The sequence below is a fragment of the Pipistrellus kuhlii genome, unplaced genomic scaffold, assembly GCF_014108245.1.
Source record: "Pipistrellus kuhlii isolate mPipKuh1 unplaced genomic scaffold, mPipKuh1.p scaffold_m20_p_39, whole genome shotgun sequence".
Lineage (NCBI taxonomy): Eukaryota > Metazoa > Chordata > Mammalia > Chiroptera > Vespertilionidae > Pipistrellus > Pipistrellus kuhlii.
The window spans coordinates 3,268,497-3,289,494 of record NW_023425539.1 but is presented as its reverse complement, the minus strand read 5'-3'; the positions used below and the strand labels follow the sequence as shown (position 1 = coordinate 3,289,494).

General features: G+C 40.8%; 1 pseudogene; it reads left to right on the top strand.

Annotated features, from left to right (window-relative positions):
* Positions 1-6,720: 6,720 nt before the first annotated feature.
* Positions 6,721-8,065, top strand: LOC118702476 (annotated as a pseudogene).
* Positions 8,066-20,998: the final 12,933 nt, after the last annotated feature.

Below are 20,998 nucleotides of genomic sequence, written 5' to 3'. Positions count from 1 at the left end.
GCAATTAATTATAAATTAACGAGAGGCCTGATGCACTAAATTCATGCAAGAGTAGGCCTTCCTTCCCCCAGCTGCCCACACCAGCTTCCCTCTGCCACCCAGAACCCGGGCTTCCCTCACAGCCCCGGCTTCATCTGGAAGGTCGCTGGGAAGGACCTCTGGTCTAATTAGTATGTTACGCTTTTATTATCATAGATACGGAAAACTGATGAGGAAATGTACCATTTGCACTGGGCTTTAAGGACATGATGGTAACAAGGAGCGAGAGGTATATGGGCAGAGAAATAGTGTGAACAATGGGCTGGAAGTTTGATGAAATGTTGAGTGCTGCAGTGACAGTCAAATGTAGGGCATTTAAGGAATTACAGAAAATGAGGATAGATGGTCATTTCTGGTCAGATTTTTAAGGAAGTCGAGATTAGAGGAGGTAGTTTAAAGAGAGTGCTAAAGCTCTGAAACAGTCATTTCACAGAATGAGAAAGGGAGTGCTGGGAACAAAGATTCCAGCTGCCATGTATGAGCACTTACCATGTGCCAGGCACTCTACTAAGTGCAGGATATGCATTAACACACTAAGCAGACATGGTTAGCCTTCATGGAGCCTCCAGTCTAGTAGGGGAGATAGACAATAGGTATATTCTAAAAATATATAACATAATTGGGATAAAAGCTATGAAGAAACAAACGATACCATGAGAAAAAATAATACTTAGGAATAAAGGCTAATTGGAAAAGAGGGATAGCCTAGGATCAAGACTCAAAAGATGAGGAGACCATGACAAAAGCAGAGAGAAGAGCTTTTGCTGAAGCCTTACGTCAGGAGAGAGTTATTGCAAGGAGGCCCGTGTGGCTGGAGCACAGCAGGAGAGTGACGTAAGATGAGAGTACTGGTAGGCGTGGGTAGCAGCCAGATCATTCAGGGTTTCTTCTAGGCCTCAATTAAGAATTTGAATGATCTTAGAAAGATGGGAAGTTGTGGGCTGGTTTTAAGTAGGGGAATAACATGACTGGATTGTATTTTAACATGGCTTTACCAAATGGGGAGTAGATTGTGTCAGGTTGATCAGGGGGCCTAGGGAATTTTTTTTAGAGGAATAGTGTGCTTCTTTCAAATGAAATATTAAAGGAAATTAAGAGTATAGTGTGGTTTGGTGAAGAAAGTGATGAGGTATGGTTAGGTTTTGTTGTTTTGAGAAGCTAACATTGGTTATTTTTCCCATGGCTCCAAGTTGGATTGAGGTAAGGAGATTTGTAGAGTCCGTATAGAGAAGTCCAGGGACTGAATAGCCAATGTAAGGATAAGGAAGGTCAGAGATGTACTGCCAAGACCAGAGTACAGAGAAACCGAGATATTTTCTTTCCCAGAGCTGTTCTTACAAGGGGTATCAGGTATGTCACATCATCCTGTCAAAGATATTCCACAAACATTAGGACAGATGCCTGACTGGACCACTGCGATTCAGTTTGTAGTACATAGCAAGGAGTTAATTAATGTTTACTGAATAAGATTGATGTGGTAGTTCTCTATCTAGCAGGGAGAGTTGAAAGTATGGGAATAGATAAAATCACTGAGGGAGAAAATAAAGAGAGAAAGAAAAGGGAACCGCCAGAAACAACTAAGTTCTGATTGAAATTGATCTGATAGAAACTGAATGATATGACCACAAGAGAAATTTGGGTCAGACTCTGGGTGATCCTAAAACTGGTATTTTTCATAAGAATGAAATAACATATATTAAAGAAATGCCTCATCTCTGTGTCAGAAGAGATTTTAAAGAATAGATAGCCTGCTCTGGTCAGTGTTGCTCAGTGGTTGCAGCATTGGCCTGCTCACCAAAGAGTCTTTGGTTCAATTCCTGGTCGAGGCCATGCACTTGGATTGCAGCCTTTTTCTCCCGGGCCCCAATGAGGTGCATGCAGGTGGCAACCAATCAATGTGTCTCTCGCACACTGATATTTCTCTCTCTCTCTTTTCCCATCCCTTCCTCCCTTATACTCTCTCTAAAAATCAATGGAAAAAATATCCTCAGGTGAGGGTTAACAGCAACAACAAAAGAATAGAGAGCCTACTAGGTAAATAGGATCCCAAGCATTTGGCACCATAATTTCAATTAGATCAGTGATCGTAGCAGGACCAACTAGGAGTTTTTAAACAATAGGATATTGAATAAAATGGCATTCAGTCATTAGGAAGTTGTCTCTTGTACAAAGTGGCTAACTAGCATCTCTAGAAAAGAACTGTAATTAAAGGGAAGTAAAAACAAATTCTTTGCTTATAGTTTCAGTGGGTTTAATTAAAACATCTTTATATGGATGAGCCAGCCCTTTCCATGTGCAATATGTATCTTATGCATTTAAATTCAGAGTTCTAAACAAATTCTGCCTTTCTATAGGAGAGGCAGTATAACCTAATTAAGATTGAGGGCATTAACATTAGGCAGACCTGGTTTTGTTTGATTCTTTCTCAGGCCCTTCCTAGCCTTGTGCAAGTTACCCCAGCTCTCTAGGCCTAGTTTTCTCACCAGCGCTATATAGAAAATGAAAGAACCTACTTTAGAGGATAATTGTGAAAATTAAATGAAAAATTTAAAGCGTTTAGTCTAGTGCCTTATAAGTAATCCCTGACACATTGCAGAAAGACATAATAAAAACAACATAACAGCCACTTATTACTTGCCAGCTACTGAGCTTAAGTACTTTAAATATATTCTCTCATCGAATCCTTTGAGATAGGTACTATTCTTATTAGAATGTAGCTCCTGAGGAAAATGAGGGTTAAGGAATTTCAGTAATCAAGAGCTACACAAATGCCTAATTAGCACAACCATCCACAGGTGTGCACGTGTGATTTGATGCAAACATATGCATGCGTACCAATGCAAGGATATTCACACACCCCTTGCTGTCATTTCCTAGCACTTCTATCTGGAGTAGCGGTGCTGGAATAGTGCATTGGAAATGGCTAGAGGAATAACGATTCAACCAGCGTGTGTGTGCCTGTATGTGTATGTGTTGTTTTTTAGTGAGGTTAAGGGAGAGAGAGTGAGAGAGAAACATCCATCTGCTGGTCCACTGATTCATGCGTGTGTTTTAAAGAAAAGAGTGATGTATTGCAAAGAGCACAACTCTCTCTAACCGGCTCCAGGACTTTGAATAAACCACCTAACTGAGTCTTTGGGCCTCCATTTCCTCATCAGTAAAATGAGGGGGGCTGGCAAAGTTCTAGAACCCTGTGAATCTAAGCAGCCCTCAAGCCTACGGCCTTGTATAAGCCGTTCTATACAAACACTCCCATGGCAACGGCCACTCAGCCTTCAGCAATACGGGTATGCTGCTCCACTCAAGCCAGCAGTGCATACTGTTTCAACCGCAAATTCCTGGGTGAATAGAGCGTTTGAATGGGGGAGGAAATCTGTCAGTCAGAAAGCCGAAAGCCTCTGGCTTTAAAAAAAGTTCTGGAATAAATTATCTGTGGGTGGTGTGTATATATATATATATGCTAAATCAGAAGAACAGTATCAGTTTAATTAAAAAAAAATCACCCGCTTAGCACATAGAAGAACTGTCTTGGCTGAGATGAGCTTTAAAGGGTCACTTTGCCACTAAGTGCTGAGTCAGTGAGGGGAGGGGACTGGAATGCCGCCAGAGGGTGTTTAAATCAACCTGCACTTTTGAGAAGCAAGTCCAGTATTTTCCCCCCAAGCTACATGACTAATAAGACTGTCTTATTATGATGGGTTTTATCAGAGCACCATCTTAGAAGCAGCACAGGGACTCTGGGGAAAAGGGACCCGGATAAAGGTGTGAGAGGAAGAGGGCATTTCTTTTCAAGGAAAGCAGGAGACGTCCTTGAAAAGACTACTGTCTATGCCCTACTCTCAGGATAGTAGTCAAGCCTTGGAAAAGTTGTTTTTTTTGTGTGTGCGTGTGTGTTTTGTTTTGTTTTGTTTTTTTGCTAGTAGTGGTTTGATGACAATGCTGAATTCATGGAGAGGAAAAAGCTCCTGCACTTTTCCCTGTGTGTTGCTTCCTTTTATTTGAGCCAGGCAGTAAGAAGGAGCACTATCCTCTATGACTCAGATGTAAATAAAGAGGATGCTCAATAAGATAGTACCAAGTTTAAGGAACTGACTTTCTCAGAGGAAGTGGATCCAGAAGAAACGCAATGCGCTCTTCCCTAGGTTCCCACCGGAGGGCAGCAGTGCTAGCTGCTCTACGGAGAGCTCTGCATTGCAAGGGCGCCGGGGAGAGGAAGAGGTGGCGATGGGAGAAGGGGATCCAGGCTGGTGAGCGCTCTCAGAAGAGGGCTCTCTAGAGTTAGAGACAGAGCTGTGTCCTTGGAGCTGAGGGAATCTCAGAGTGAATGGATGGTCTCTGCCGAAGACTAAACAACAGAACTAGCTGAGAGATCTAGGAGCTGTAACATTCAGGGCGAATCAAAGCCTTGCAAACCCGTGGAACTTGCTGTTTTTCCTCCTGCCACTAGAGGGTAGAATATGAAAAGAAAATGTGAGCATTGTCATCCTCTCAAAGTGGCTATTCAGCCCTGGAGGAATTCTACCGTGTTTCCCCGAAAATAAAACATCCTTCGAAAATAAGACCTACTTACAGGTTTCCTTCTGAGTGAAATATAAGGCACCCCCCGAAAATAAGGGCCCCCTAGGCTGAACAGGAGAGATTTGGTCCACTGATTCTGAAAGAAATGGAGTCACAAGAAATTCACCAGGAAATTCAGGAATGGATTGTTATGATGATGTTCCAGAAGATGATGACATGATTGTCATTGAGTAAATGAGTAAATTCTTGATACTGTGGGATTCACAGTTTGTCTGGTTTGTGTTGACAACTACTGTACTACCGTACCGTATACAGGTAATAAATTTCCTTTATTTTCATTTAACAATAAATGTGTACCGTATTCTTCTTTATGGAAAAATAAGACATCCCTTGAAAATAAGACCTAGCGCATCTTTGGGAGCAAAAATTAATATAAGACACTGTCTTCTTTTCGGGGAAACAGGGTAAGTTTTAGAGGTTTAAATCTTGTTCTTGCAAACAAGTATATCTGATCAAGCCATTTCCCTGCTTATCCATTTTCTCTCTTTTTTAAAGTTTTTACTTTTTAAAATATATTTTTTATTGATTTCAAAGAGGAAGGGAGAAGGAGATAGAAACATCAATGATGAGAGAGAACCATTCATTGATCAGCTGCCTCCTTCACGCCCCACAGTGGGGATTGAGCACACAACCCAGGCATGTGCCCTTGCCTGGAATCAAACCCAGGACCCTCCAGTCCTCAAGCTGACACTCTATCCACTCTGCCAAACCAGCGAGGACCCTACTTACACATTTTTCAATGGCTCCCTAAAGTTTCCAAAACAATGTCTGAGCTGATGAGAAGGGCATACAAAGTTCTTCCAGATTTGTCCTTGATTCTTCCTTCACTCTGCTCCCTACCTGAACATACACAACCTCAGGGGAAGTAGTGAGGTGGAAAGGGCGAGGGTATTAGAATCAATCGCAAGCCAACAAATCATCCCACACTCCTTTTTCATCACTTCCACATTCAACTCCACTAATTCCTGTCTATTCTGCCTCTTAGGAGAACTCTGTGATGGCAGTCCCACATCCACTCTGTTCATCTATATACCCTTAGTGCCTAACACTCTTAGTAGGAGCTAATTAAATGCTTATTGATCAAAGCAATGAATAAATGACTACATCAACGTCACTGTTATCAGCCTAGTCCACCTTAATACCATCTCTCAACTGGCCTTCAATGGGGACTCAGGGAATCTCCGATGACCCCTCTTTACTCCGTTTTTTACTCTGCAGCATGAGTGATCTTTTTGAGATGCAACTCTGCATAAAACCCTTCAATTACTTCCCAGCTCTTAAGCCATCTTTAATATGACACATAAAGTAAATATTACTTAGCCATTTGGTCACTTGCTAGTTATGTAATCATAAGGAAGTTATTAAATCTCACTGAGTCTTGGTTTGCTCATCTAAAAAAAAAAAACGTGAACAATAAGTATTCCTACTTCACAGGGTTGTTGGAAGGATTAAATAAGGTAATTCATATAATATGCTTAGCATAGCATTCAGTTCTCTGTTAAGTAAACCGTAACTGTCTGATTATTAGGACCTGAATGATGTAGTCCCTGTTACCTTGTGCTATCCCCTCTCATTTTCTGGCATCCTCATTAGGCTATTTTTAGATCCTGAAAGGAGCCAGGCTCTTTATTAATTGTATTGCTCTCTCTGGTCCCAATGTAGAGTTTACATCCTTTTTTGACACTCCATGTCTGGCTCAGAGGGCTGTGCAATGGATTTCCATAGCAGCCTATATAACATCATGACATTGGTTATCCGCTCCTGGCATAGTGACTGGCATTCAGCAATGCAGCAAAAAGCACCTATTGAAATACAATATGATTTCACTTATATGTGGAATCCAAAGAGCAAAACAAACAAACAAAATAGAAATGGGCTCATAGATACAGAGACCAGACTGATGCTTGCCAGAGGGGTGAGGGTTAGGAGACTGGTGAAAAAGGTGAGGGATTAAGAATTACAAGCTGGTAACCACAAAATAGTCACAGAGATATAAGCTATACCATTGGGAATATAGTCATTAATATAAGAGTAACTATGTACTGCGCTAGGTGGGTACACAAAATATTGGGGGGGGCCCTTTTTGGCTCTCTGAGCAGCACCATGGTGGTTGGCAGGAATAAGTACCTAATGAAAAGCGGCAAAAAGGGAGGTAAGAAGGAAGTGGTTGATCTATTTTCTAAGAAGATTGTATGAGGAGAAAGCACCAATTATATTTAATATAAGAAATATTGGAAAGCCCTGGCCCATGTGGCTCAGTTGGTTGAACGTTGTCCCTTGCACCGAAAGATGACTGGTTTGATTCCTGGCCAGGGCACATGCCTAGGTTTTGAGTTCAACAGGAGGCATCAGCACGATGTATCTCTGACATCAATGTTTCTCTTTCTCCATCTCCCTTTCTCTCTCTCAAATCAATAAAAAACATTTTTAAAAAGAAAGAAAGAAATATTGGAAAAACACTAGGCATGAGAACTCAAGGAACCAAATCTCATTGATGGTCTCAAAGATGGTGGTTTTGAAATAAGCCTAGCTGATCTACAGAATGATGAAGTTGCATTTAGAAAATTTAAGCTAATTACTAAGAATATTCTGGGCAAAAACTGACTGACTAATATCCATGGCATAGATCTTACCCATGACAAAATGTGCTCCATGTTAAAAAAAAAAAATTTTTTTTTTAAATGGCAGACCATGATTGAAGCTCATGTTGATGTCAAGACTACCAATGGGAGGCAGAGAAAGATAAATATCACATGATTCACTCATATGTGGAATATAATGAGCAAAACAGATCCAGAGACATAGAACCATGGAACAGACTGATAGGTTTCAGAGGGAAGATAGGGGTGGGTGGGCCTGGGTAAAGGGGGAGAATAATGAGGGAACATATATGTATAGCCTATGGACACAGACAAAAGTGTAGTGAAGGCTTGAGAGGGGCCGATACGGGTTGGAGGGGGTCATCGGGGGAAAAAACAACAACAAAAAGGGACATCTGTAATATTTTCAACAATAAAGCCAAAAATTTTAAAAAGCACTACTAATGGTTATTTGTTTTGCATATTTTATGTTGGTTTGGCTAAAAAAATGCAATAACGGATTCGGAAGGCCTCTTGTGCTCAGCATCAACAGGTCCATCAAATCCGGAAGGTGATGATGGAAATCATGACTTGAAAGGTGCTGACAACGACTTGAAAGAAGTGATCAATAAATTGATTCTAGACAGCATTGGAAAAGACATAGACACGGCTTGCCAATCTATTGTATTTATCCACTCCATAATGTCTTTGTTAGAAAAGTCAAAATGCTGAAGCAGCCCAAGTCTGAACTGGGAGAATATGGAGCTTCACGGTGACGGTAGCAGTTCTGGAAAAGCTAGTGGGATGAGACAGGTGCTAAAGTTGAACTGGCTGATGGATTTGAAACCCCAGTTCAAAAATCTGCTTAAAATTCAGACTAAATAGTGACAAATAAAAAATCCTATTTGTAAAAAAAAAAAATAGAAAGAAATATAAAGGGGACCATTTCATAAAGTATATGATTGTCTAACCATGATGTACACATGGTTTTAATGTAAAATAATATTGAATATAAACTGTACTTGAAAAATAAAATTAAAATAAGTAAATAAATATCTGTTGAATCATCTTTAGACCCAATGCACTTCCTTTTCCACGCTCTTTGTATGTGATTTCTTCTTTCTGTTCTAAACAGAACATCGTGACCACTACATCCATATTTCCTTTCTAAGGGAAACTTCCCCACCCACAGCATCTATTGAGGAGGCAGGCCTAGGTAGCCACAGTTCATGTACAGTTCATGGAGGAACTTTGGCCTTAGCTGACTGGACAGGAATTGGCATCTGATGCAATGGTGGACAATCCAGAACCTGGCCAGCAACTTATAACATACCTGCCACCAAAAGAGGAGTAGGTCAATCACATTCCCTCTCACTCTCTAAAATTTGAGTTATAAAAAGGAGAAAATGTGGCTATAAGTGACAAGAACAAGAGCTAAATGATATAGAAAGATGAGCTGCAAGTCATGAGGGGTCCAGCCAAACTATACATATAAAGAAATAGAAACTATGAGGTAGAGACCATCAATACAAAGTGAAGACTTTGTGAGTTATAAAAATGTCTAACCACTATGCTGTATACCTGAAATTAATATAATATTGAATGTCAACTTTAATTGAAAAAAATATACAAATCAAAGAATAAGGAGACAGCTGGTAATGGTAAAAGAGGCCCTGTCAGGAGAATAGATAAGTCATGTTAATGATTGAGCATCAGGATGAAAATACCTAACATGCTGTCACTAGCTCTTCTGGGCTATTATTTTCCTGGGTTTCTGTGACATGTATCTTTTTTTATTAATATATTTTTATTGATTTCAGAGAGGAAGGGAGAAGGAGAGAGAGATAGAAACATCAATGATGACAGAGAATCATTGATCAGCTGCCTCCTGCACACTACACACTGGGGATTGAGCATGCAACCCAGAATTGAACGTGGGATCCTTCAATCTGCAGGCCAACGCTCTATCCACTGAGCCAAACTTGCTAGGGCTTTATGACATATATCTTTCAAATAAAATTGTTGAGTTAAATGGAGTGAGTTGTCCTTTGCAATCCAAAATGCCTGATTGATAAACCTTTCTCTATTTTGGGAAAACCCAGGCATCCTTCAAATTAGAATTTCTGATCCCCTTCTCTGTTCTCTCTTAATTTAGAGAAGTTCCTGTCACATTTCCTATAATTATTGGTTTGTCTAGCTCACTATGTGGATATCAGACTGTGAACTCTTTGAGAACAGGTTATCTTGCTTGCATTCCTCAGCAGCGTACTCTGTCTAGAGACATACTTAATATATAAAACCAGGTATTGTTCTAAGTACTTTACATGGTTTAATGTATTTCATCCTCATGGAACTACTCTGAAGTTATCACTATTATCCTCCCCATTTCACAGTTGAAGAAAGTGCAGCACAGAGACAGTGTTTGCTAAAGTGCAGCATGAAGAGTAGAGAAGGGATTCAAACCAGGAAATTTGGCACCAGAGTCCATGACCTTAAATCCGATGCAATATGGCCTTGACCTAAAGGGGAATGTAGCCAGGGGATAGTAGTCAATATGAATATTTAACACTCTTATATAAAGTACAAAGTTTTTCACACATATATGAAGACATTAGGAAACTCCTCACCCTTTGTGGGAAACCAGCCAGAAGCTCTAGCTCTGAAATACCGAATACCCAGATTTCCCCTACATGCATAGAAAAATGAAGTATTAGTAGAGGGAGGGCACATACAGACATATTTTTAAACCCCATGAACTCTTAGAGATGCTAATACCTGGTACTTGGTCAGATTTCTAGGCTAGTTTCTAAAGAATCCTTAGAAAATAATTCTAATTTCATCTGGGCAAGACAACCCCATTCTCAGCTATTCCAAGAACTGAGTCTTTCCATAAAACTGACAATTGAGGTTGTGTATGTGGTATGGCAGAGAGGGTGGGTAGAGTGAGTGGTGATTCCACTTTGTACTATTGTTTTGAAAGGAGTCTGGGTTTAGGGAGCTCTTGCAGATGCCTTTATTGGCAGCTTCAACTGGTTCTTTTGAGTTGCCATGGCAACGGGAAGCCAAACTCTGGGGGCTTTTTATTAGTGAATGATAAGAAGCCAACAGAAAGGAAAGCTCTTTGAGGGAGCTCAGGGTTACGGGGAGGAGAATCATGGTGGAACAGAATTTTTTGTTTGTTTGTTTTTTAATATATTTTATTGATTTTTTTACAGAGAGGAAGAGAGAGGGATAGAGAGTTAGAAACATCGATGAGAGAGAATCATCGATCAGCTGCCTCTTGCACAGCCCCTTGACCAGAATTGAAACTGGGACTTTTTAGTCCACAGGCTGACGCTCTATCCACTGAGCCAAACCGGTTTCAGCAGAACAGGGTTTTTATGTATACATATAAGGTAAATCCAGATGTCTTCTGGCACAATATACAAGTAGCTTCCTTCTGATTGCCTATATCTTATTTTTTTAAATATATTTTTTATTGATTTCAGAGAGGAAAGGATGAGATAGAAACATCAAGGATAAGAATCATTGATCAGCTGTCTCCTGCACACCCCCTACTGGGGATCAAGCTTGCAACCCAGCATGGGCCCCTGCTGGTCGAAATCAAACTATGACCTCCTAGTCCAAGGTCAACACTCAGCCACACCATCTGGGCTGCCTATATCTTAGAGATCTGAGTGAGTAACCCGGAGAGCGGTATGAAGGTAGCAACTGTTAAGCATGAGAATGTTCTTAGGTACAATGGTGCTATGTAAGGACAGGAAGTCTTTGTGTTCCTCAGAAAATGAGAGGACAGTGGGGAGGTGCCTTAACCTGAGTAAAATTTACCAGGGAAGTGAGTGAGATTTGGGCTGAACTCCTGTTGACATAGCCATATGACTCTTGCAGGCTGCCATCCTCCAGACGGTATATCCTTTTTGTGGAGTGCTAACGTGTATGAAGGATTGTGCTTTCCTCACTGTCCCCTTTACACCCTCCCCCCATCAGGAGCAGAACTCTTAAGTGTAGACTCAAGATGCCCTTACACATCCTTCCAGCTCGAATTCCTGCCCAACATCAAGGATTTTGATCCTTTCCCCAAGTCCCTTCCCACATCTCTGATTTTCTCCCTTGGAGTGGGAGGCTCCAGGGGACCACAGCTGACTCTGCCAGGCACAGAGGGTTGAGTCATCCCGCAGGCGTCAGAGCTGTTAGCAACAGCTCTGCTGATCTGTATGCAGCTCCAACTCTCTCTCCAGTTCAGAGTTTTGGAGCCGTCTTGTTCAAAAGTAAAGAACAGAACACAGATGGCTGGTAACAGGATCCCACTGAGCCCATCCTGCTAAATCTTTTATAGGAGAATCGGAAATAAAGGGTGAACGGAGCGAAAAAGGAGGATCAGCTTTTGCACTGTTCTTTGGGTCTTGGTGAGAGGCTTCCGAGAACTTTTGGCTACCCCTTACATTCTCCAGGCATATTCCCCTCCTGGTCCTTCTTTCTTCTCGTTTACATCTTTTTCTCACTCCCCCTCCCCCATTTTCCATTCCAGTTCCCTATTCTCTGTAGTATCTTTGTAGTATCTTTGAATCCGATTAAGTATTATGTTGAAAGCTGCCTGTGTAACCAGGCAATTCTAATTCATACATGTATAAGAAAATCTAATCACTAGAAGTTCAGGGTGGCTGATTTTATCAGTCGTCTCTTGAGAGTCCCTTTAGTTTCTTCTGTTCTTCAGAGGCAGCAGCATAATACATTACAAAAAAAAAAAAAAAAAAAAGACTTTGGAGCAGGAAAGAAGTGGGTTACAAGCCCTGTTCTAAAAAAAGTAAATAGCTGAAACTGGTTTGGCTCAGTGGATAGAGCGTCAGCCTGGGGACTGAAAGGCCCCGGGTTCGGTTCCGGACAAGGGCATGTACCTTGGTTGTGGGCACATCCCCAGTAGGTGTGGTGCAAGAGGCAGCTGATTGATGATTTTCTCTCATTATGTTTCTAACTTTCTATCCCTCTCTCTTCCTCTCTGTAAAAAATCAATAAAATGTATATATATTTTTAAAAAAAGTAAATAAACAGATACATAATAAAAAACTTTGCTCTGCTCTGTCATCTTGGGCAATTTACCTAACCTCTCTGAGCTTCAGGTCTGGCATATGAAGATGTATATATTATAATTGTATCTACTTTTCCAGTTGGTTTATAGAATACATTAGACAGAGGTAAAACATAGTATCTGGAACATAGTACCTGGAATACATGTTCAGTAAATATTAACTCTTTCTCTTTCCTCCCCACTCCTGCTGCTCTAAGTGCCAGGTCCCTGATTTTTCAAGAATCCATGAAAATTTTTTCCTATTGGGAAAGTTATCATCCATGCTCAGGAGCTGCTGGTGTAACTGGAGAAAGTAAGGTGAGTGAGAACTGTATGGGAATGTTTTGCAAGACTAGATGATCAAGTCTTCATAAAAACTAGCATGTGAATTTGCTAATGCTGCTTTTCACCAATTTAGGGATTCTTGGCGAAGATTGCTGGTCTCCTCACGTTGCTGCTGAGCATGACTATTACTAATCTATTTTCCTTGGAAGATAAGATGCTGATTAACTGTATGACTTTAGGTACGTTATTATTCCTCTCTGGGCGTCACTAGAAGACAGGATCGTTGCTCCTCTTCACTCCAGGAAAGGAGGATTGGTTGAAGTTTGTGTAAACTCCAGGAAGTAAGTTCAGTATGATATCATCCTTGGCACTAAGAATCCCGGAAGTGTTTGTACAATCAGGTCAAATGCCACTGTTCAATTTAAGTGATTACTAAAGACTCAGCTGACACAGGGCTAGGGTTTGACATGGTACCTTTGCTCCAGATAATAAACATGTGTAATGGCAATTACACTAATGTGTTTTGCTCTCTGCCTTCTTAAACAAGAAGGAGGATGATGACAAGGCCAGGACACTGTACATCATTCTCTCTGACCAGGCTCTCTCTGACAACACGTTTTTCCTGTCTCTTTTTGTAAGTGGTAATTAGGTTCTCAGCTGAGCTGTCAGGAATCTTGACAGGTTTCACAGGCAGTCATCATCTGACAATTTACAACTTCGGGCTTCTTACAGCTGGCATGTTCCCTCCCAGAAAACCAAATTTTCTCAATCCTAAACTCCTCCTACTACTCAGAGTCTGATCTGAGGAGGAAGCTAGCTTTCTCGGTACATCATCCAATTCCAAAGCAGAGTGTTGGGTTCAGTGTTGGTGATGGGGAAACCTCTGTATTCAAGTATGTCTTCAGCACTAAGGGTTGACTTTATGGAGTGGGAGTCATCGAAGGCAGAAGTAGCATGGGAGTATGGGAATTTAACATAGCCTTTCAAAAAGAGAAGAAAACAATAGTTTAACAAAGTTGCTTTTTCTTTTGTTCTTAAAAAGCTCAACTCTATGCTGAAACTGGTTTGGCTCAGTGGTAGAGTGGTCTGCAGACTGAAAGGTCCCAGGTTCTATTCTGGTCAAGGGCATGTACATTGGTTGTGGGCACATCCCCGGTGGGGGGTGTGCAGGAGGCAGCTGGTCGATGTTTCTCTCTCATCAACGTTTCTAGCTCTCTATCTCTCTCCCTTTCTCTCTGTTAAAAATAAATAAAATATATATATTTTTAAAAATCCTCAACTCCTGTACACATCAAAAAATTGAAAGCAGGGTCTCAAACAGGTATTTGCATATCCGTGTTCATAGCAGCATTATTCACAATGGTCAAAAGGTGGAAGCAACTGCAGTGTCCATTGACAGATGAATGGATAAATAAAATGTGATAGGAATGAAATTGGCCCTGTCTGTGTGGCTCAGTGGTTGAGCATTGACCCATGAATCAGGAGGTCATGGTTCGATTCCTGGGCAGGACACATGCTTGGGTTGCAGTTGTTGGCTTGATCCCTAGTGGGAGCATGCAAGAGGCATTCGATCAATGATTCTCTCTCATCATTGATGTTTCCTTCCCTCTTTCCCTTTCCCTGCCTCTCACTGAAATTAATAAAAGCATATTAAATGTTTAAAATTTTTTTAAAGGAATGAAATCGTGGTACATGTTACAACACAGATCAACCTTGAAGACTCTATGTTAAGTGAAATAAGCCAATCATAAAATGACAAATACTGTGGGACTCCACTTGTATGAGGTACTTACAGTCATCAAATTTATAGAGATGGAAGTATAATAGTGGTTACCAGGAATTATGGGGAGGGACAGAGGGAGAAATGGGAAGTTCAACAGGTACAGAGCTTTGGTTTTGGGAGATGAAAAGGGTCTGGTTATCTGTTATTGCACTCCTAAGTGACTTAGAATTGTTTATTTGTTGCCCTTTCCCACTAAGCTGTGATTTCAAGAATAGGAATGGTATTATATTTTTTCTATCCATAGAGCCTAGCGTAATGCACATATTTGACATTCAATAAATTTTTGCTATCAACTTAATTATCCCATAAACATTTATTTGAATTGCCCACATGACATAAACTGGGTTAGAAATGGGAGATGGAAATAAGGATGTGAAAATAAAAGTTGTTAACCTGGCCCTGGCTGGTGTGGCTCAGTGGTAGAGCATTGGCCCTCACACCAAAGGGTCTCCAGTCAAGGTCATATACCTGGGTTGCAGGTTCACTTCCAACCCCGATCTGGGGCATGTGGGGTGTGGAAGGCCACCGTTGACATGTCTCTCTCACTCTCCTTCTCCCTCCACCCGCTTCCCTCTCTCCCTTCTACTCTCTCCAAAAAGCAATGGAAAAAATATCCTCAGGTTAGGATTAAAAACGAAAATAAAAATTGTCATTAGCCTTCCCTGGTCGGCATGGTTCAGTTGGTTGAAGCATCCTACTGTGCACCAAAAGATTGCCAGTTCAATCCCTAGTGGGGGCACATGCGTGCTGGAGGTGGCCATCAGTATTTCTCTCATACATCCATGTCTCTTTCTCTCTCTCTCCCCCACTCCCCTCTAAAATCAGGTAGAACATATCCTCAAGTGAGAATTAAAAACAAAAGTGTTGCCGAAACCGGTTTGGCTCAGTGGATAGAGCGTTGGCCTGCGGACTGAAAAGGTCCCAGGTTTGATTCCGGTCAAGGGCATGTACCTTGGTTACGGGAGGCAGCTGATCAATGTCTCTCTCATCGATGTTTCTAACTATCTCTCTCTTCCTCTCTGTAAAAAATCAATAAAATATTTTTTAAAAAGTGTTAGCCTGAGACTTATGGAAGAATAGCAACTACAAAGTTTAGTCTGGTAGAGAACTCCAGGAAAAGATGCACAAACTTGCTAGAGTTCCCAGGAAGTTGCCATCACTGTGGCCCTATGTGCCTTGCTGATGGGCATTTTCTGTGTCCCTGCACATGCCAGAAATGGCTCAGAGGTGTTTAAAGTTCTAAGAATGTCTGGAAGGTATCTGCTTCTCAAACTGATGTACATATCAGAGTTACACCTGGCCCTGTCATATGAACCACGTGTTTCCTGCTGTGCCTCTCTATGTTGCTTGAATCTCAAAAGTATATTTTGTGAAAGGAGTACACGCTGCCCATTTCTCAGAGTTATGGTGAAAATCAAAAGAGGTCATAGATATGTAAGTTCTATTGTAACCAGTTGATAGTTGCTTATTTTTGTTGTTGTTGTTTGTTTGTTTTTTAACTGACCACAGCAAGTGCTAATATATTCTACTCTAGCTAGCATCCCCACAAAACCACAAAACCATATTATTTGGCCTCACCAGCAATTCTGTTCTACTTGTAGTGAACATCTGTTGTTTTTGTCTGTCCAGAATCTCTCCCTCTTCTTCTGGCAAAAACGGACCCTAAATTCCTTTGGGGAATTCCTCTCTGCCACTCTCTGTTGTTCTTGTGAGCTGTGACTCTAAGCTTCTTGCCACAGAGTGAACACACAATCCAAGCCAGAACAATCAAAATGTCTCACCCCTTGATGAAGCCCAGCCGAGGGCATACGACACAGGGCCCAAGCAGGGCCACTCAGAGCTGTTCTTTTGGATTTTATATATTGTTATGTGAGAGTGAGAAACATTGCTTTGCTTTTGGGGTTACTAAAGGCAATGTGTAAATCTGGACATCTGTGGCCATTCTTCTCACTCACATTGTCCTCCCAACCCCAGTCTAGCCTCCCTCTCCTGCGTGAGGAAATAAACTACGAAGATGAAAGTTCTCAGCATTTCCTATGTGAAACCTGCTTAAACCTCCATGGAAATTCTGCCTGTAGTCCATAGCCCCAAATTCTGCTCATCCTCACAAAGTCCCAAATGCCTTACATTTCTATGCTTATAATATTGTAACATTTCTGTGTTGAGACTTTGTGAAGAGGAGAAAGGATGAGTTTCACATTGACCATTTATATGGTGCCATTTGATAACTAGAAAAGACCTCTGTCCCCTGCTCATAAAGCTGGATATAGAGGAAAGGTCACATGGTAGACAAGCTTAAGTGGTTAAATAAACCTGAACTTTGGAACAAGTGCTCCTGTCACTTGTGGTCATAATACAACGTATCAGTAAAGCAAGTATCAGTTAAAAGCAATATTAAAAACCTTCTTGACTTATTTCTTGTGTGTAGACCAGTTAGTGTTGGGGTATATTAAATTAGATGGCAGCAGTGAGAAGCACCTAAGCCCTCTAGTTGCACCCCTCAACAGGCAACTGTATAATAAAACCTAATCCACAGAGAAAAATATTCAAGCAATTGGGAGCTGGGTGTGGTGTGTAGAGAAACAGAAAGATTCAAGCACCTAACAAATTTCTTCTGTCCGCAGGCCGAAGCTCTATCCACGGAGCAAAACCAGCTAGGGCCCCTAATAAATTTCTTTTTAACTCCTAACACACTAGACTTTTCAGTTACAGGATCTAATAACTTTCTTTTCTTTTTTTTTCTTCTTTAAGTTGATGTGAATGGTCATTTTTAACCAAAAGACTTCTTACTAGTATAGCATTACTACCTAGTAAAGAAGAGGCCCAAAGTCAATCCCAGGCCAATAAAATATTAACTTATTTTATGCTTTGATTGTCAGTTGTTTCTGTTTCATATCCTTTGTGGCATAACTGTAGTAGGAATTTGTGTAGTGTTTTGTTTTGTTTTGGTTTGGTTTGGTTAATACTGGCAGATGCCAGCCAAAGAGAAGGGCATGACAAAATCACCAATTGGTCCCGAAGACACATTCCAAAGACCTCTCAGGCCACAAACATGCTGCCCAACCCTTCCCACATTCACAGAAGTCCCAGACAGTCACGATGCATTTGGATCATGGGGTGCTTGCCAGAGGCTAGTGTCAGAGCAATGGGATGAATATTTACCTTCTCACACATACAAAATAAGGGTGAGCTCTTTAAAACGTTTTCCATGGGCTAGGCCCTTTGCATGTTACTTATCCCTCACACAATCATCTTGAAGAAGGTAATGGTTATCCCATTTTACAGATAAGGAAAGAAACCCTCAGTCTGGTTATGAAACTGACACAAAGTAATTTAGTCACTGACGCTAGTACATAAGTGATGGAGATGGGACTCCACAGCCAATGATTTTAACTACTGCTCTCCTACCGTCACATCCACTGCTTGGCATCTTCAGGGTAGAATGTCTTTTAGACTGTGGTGTAGCTGCTCTAACTTATTCATGGCTTACTGCAGGTGCTTATCTGATAGATACCTGAGACTGAAGGGTTTTTAGGTCAGGACTTTCTTGAACTGAATTGCATTCTACAACCCTTAGGGTACCTTGGCCCAACATTGATCTATTCCTGTTGGTTAAAATGGAAGAATATGCTGCCTCCACAGGCAGGGCATTTTAAAAAATGGATCCGATTATATGGGAATGCAGAGCTCAAGAAACAACTCTACATTATGAGTTTTTATTTTCCAGCCTGTAAAGCCATGCTTATATATCAAGCAGCCTCTGTGGACATGCTTGTGTAAGGTTTGACAGTCAGACTATAACCTATCTTAGTTGGTCCTGAGATCTAAAGATGAAGTCTATGGATACACTGATAACAGCGCAGAATGCACTGAATGTGTTTCCAATAATGTATTTATTTATTTACTTGATGGTTATCCATTCCACGGAGTGTCTCGCCCCTGGTTTATAAACTGGAAGTTCTAAATGCATCCTTCTCGTTAGCTACCCTCTCACACACACAGCTTTATTGGGGTTTTTCTTGTACAAGGAAATAGAGATTTTCATATGTGATCACAATATTATTGGGGGGGGGGAAGTATACACTAGCTAATTCTGGATGAAGATATCACCATGACTAATGAAAGTTTTAGTAAAAGTCTGGTAGAATACCCAAATAAAAATATTTTCTTTCTGTTTTTAACTATGCACACGCGTGCGCGTGAACACACACTCACACACACACACACACACACACACACAAACTTCGGAATTCAAGTTATCTTTCCATCTTATTTGCATCATTCCTGTAATTATAGATATTTGAACTAAGGGGATGCTAGAGATGATTTAGTCTATTGTAGTTAGACAGGAAACAGAGGTTCAGAAAAGTAAAATTAAAGTCTGGTTCAGTGCATCATTTGTTCATAGGTTGTTCTACATTGTTATTTAAATGTTTTGTGCATGCAGATTTTATATTTCTAAGAGGATTTTGAGCCCCTAGTATGGGGAGCCACTTGAGGAAGGGGACTGGGAGGTAATGATAAAAACAGGGGCTTAAAGTCTGATCGACCCTGTACTCTAATAGCTCTCTATTTACTAGCTATGTGATTTGCACAGTTATTTAACATTACGAGTACTTTGTAATGAGAGTCATCATCACCATCCTTCTTTCAGGGTTTTTGGGAAGATCAAGAAGATGATGAATATAAAGCACTTCATAAAGTTCTTGGTTTAGGGTAACTCTATAAACATTAGTTTCTTTTGCCCTCTTCTATATTTTATGTAAGCCTAACACACAGTAGAAATTCAATAAGTATTTGTTACATAGAGTTGAACATGACTTGATCTTTTACTGAGTGACAATACTGAAAAGATAGTCTCATTGGATAGATACCATATCAGTCAGAGCACCCACCCACCCTTTGACAAGCTATCCCACAGATACATGTGCAACAACAAATACAATGACATTACATGTGGTCATGCATCTCTCTCACACACTGGAAATATGTATATGGTATCAAGCTTGTCCTTAGTTGGTCATGCCAGGATTACAATATGGTGGAGAGAATGTGCTTTGGATTCATTGACAACTAGTTTAAAATTCTAGTTCACCATTTACTTACTAGATGATGATCTTGGGCAAGTGACATAAGCTCTTTGAACTCTGGTCTCCTTACCTATAAAATGCAGGTAATAATAATAGTACCTACCTCACAAGTTTGTTGTGAGGATTAAATAAGACGATGTAGAGAAAGAGCTTATCCTTGATTTTTGTCTCTGCTTGAGTAACTTTTCTATCAAGGTCAAAACATAGTTGGTACCGCCCGGTGGGAGAGGCTCAGTGGTTAAGTGTCGACCTATGAACCAGGAGGTCATAGTTCAATTTCCAGTGTATGCTTGAAATTTTCCATGAAAAATTAAGAATGAATACTATGGGAAAACTTGAATCTCTTTCCATTCCCCAATGTTTGAAATAACTAGAAGTGAACATTTTGTTGTTGTTAGTCCTCATCCGAGGATATTTTTCCATAGTATTTTAGAGAGCATGGAGGAGATGGGGAGAGAGAGAGAAACATCCATCAGTTGCCTCCTGTATGTACTCTATAGAGCCTGCAACAGAGGTACAAGATACATACCCTTGGCCAGAATTGAGCCCTTCAATCTGACTCTACTCTGTCCACCGAGGGCTGACTCTATCCACTGAGCCAACCCGGCTAGGGCTAGACGTGAACATTCTTGCTGGAACACTTTCAGAAGGATAAAGATTGGCGGGGCATCATTTAAGAGGTGGGTGGAGGAAGAGAAATCCTGGGGACAGGAAGGTAGAAAGAAAACTGGTTTTGAGTGGTGTTGAAAAAGCCAAAGAGGAAAGAGTATAACTATGTCAAACATTGCAGATGTCAAGAAGGAAAGGATTAAAATGATTCCGCTAGACATAGTAACTGGGAAGTTACTCTTGCCCTTCGTAAGATCAGTTCTGGTGGAGGTGAGAAAATAGATAACTTTTCTAAAAGTTTGGCTGTGGCCGAGACCAGTTTGGCTCAGTGGATAGAGCGTCGGCCTGCGGACTGAAAAGTCCTGGGTTCGATTCCAGTCAAGGGCATGTACGTTGGTTGGGGGCACATCCCCGGTGGGGTCGTGAAAGAGGCAGCTGATCGATGATTCTCTCTCATCGATGTTTTTAACTCTCTATCCCTCTCTCTTCCTCTCTGTGAAAAATCAATAAAATATATTAAAATAAATAAATAAAAATAAATAAAAGTTTGGCTGTGAAGGAAGAGATGTGAAGATGGTAATGTTTCTTTACCCTCAAAGAAGGAGGAACTAGGGTGTGTGTGTGTGTGTGTGTGTGTGTGTGTGTGCGCGCGCGCGCGCGCGCGCTTTGGATTCATTGACAACTAGAGGGGCAGTTGCCATTTGAGAGTGTCAATACAGGTGAAAAGAGAAATGACTAACAGACAAACAGAAGGACCCTTACCTTGTGAGAGAATCTTTGGAACAAATTATATGTATATCCCATCGAAGCAGATAGCTTGTTTTTCTGATCAAAGCCAGTTTATTGTCTCTCCTAATAACTGTTTTGGAGTACATTTTTACTCATAAGTCTCACACAACAAATCTTTATCAGTTGTTTAATTGGTTGAAAAGAACCGATTTTTTATGACTGCATTTTAGGCACCTCTTTC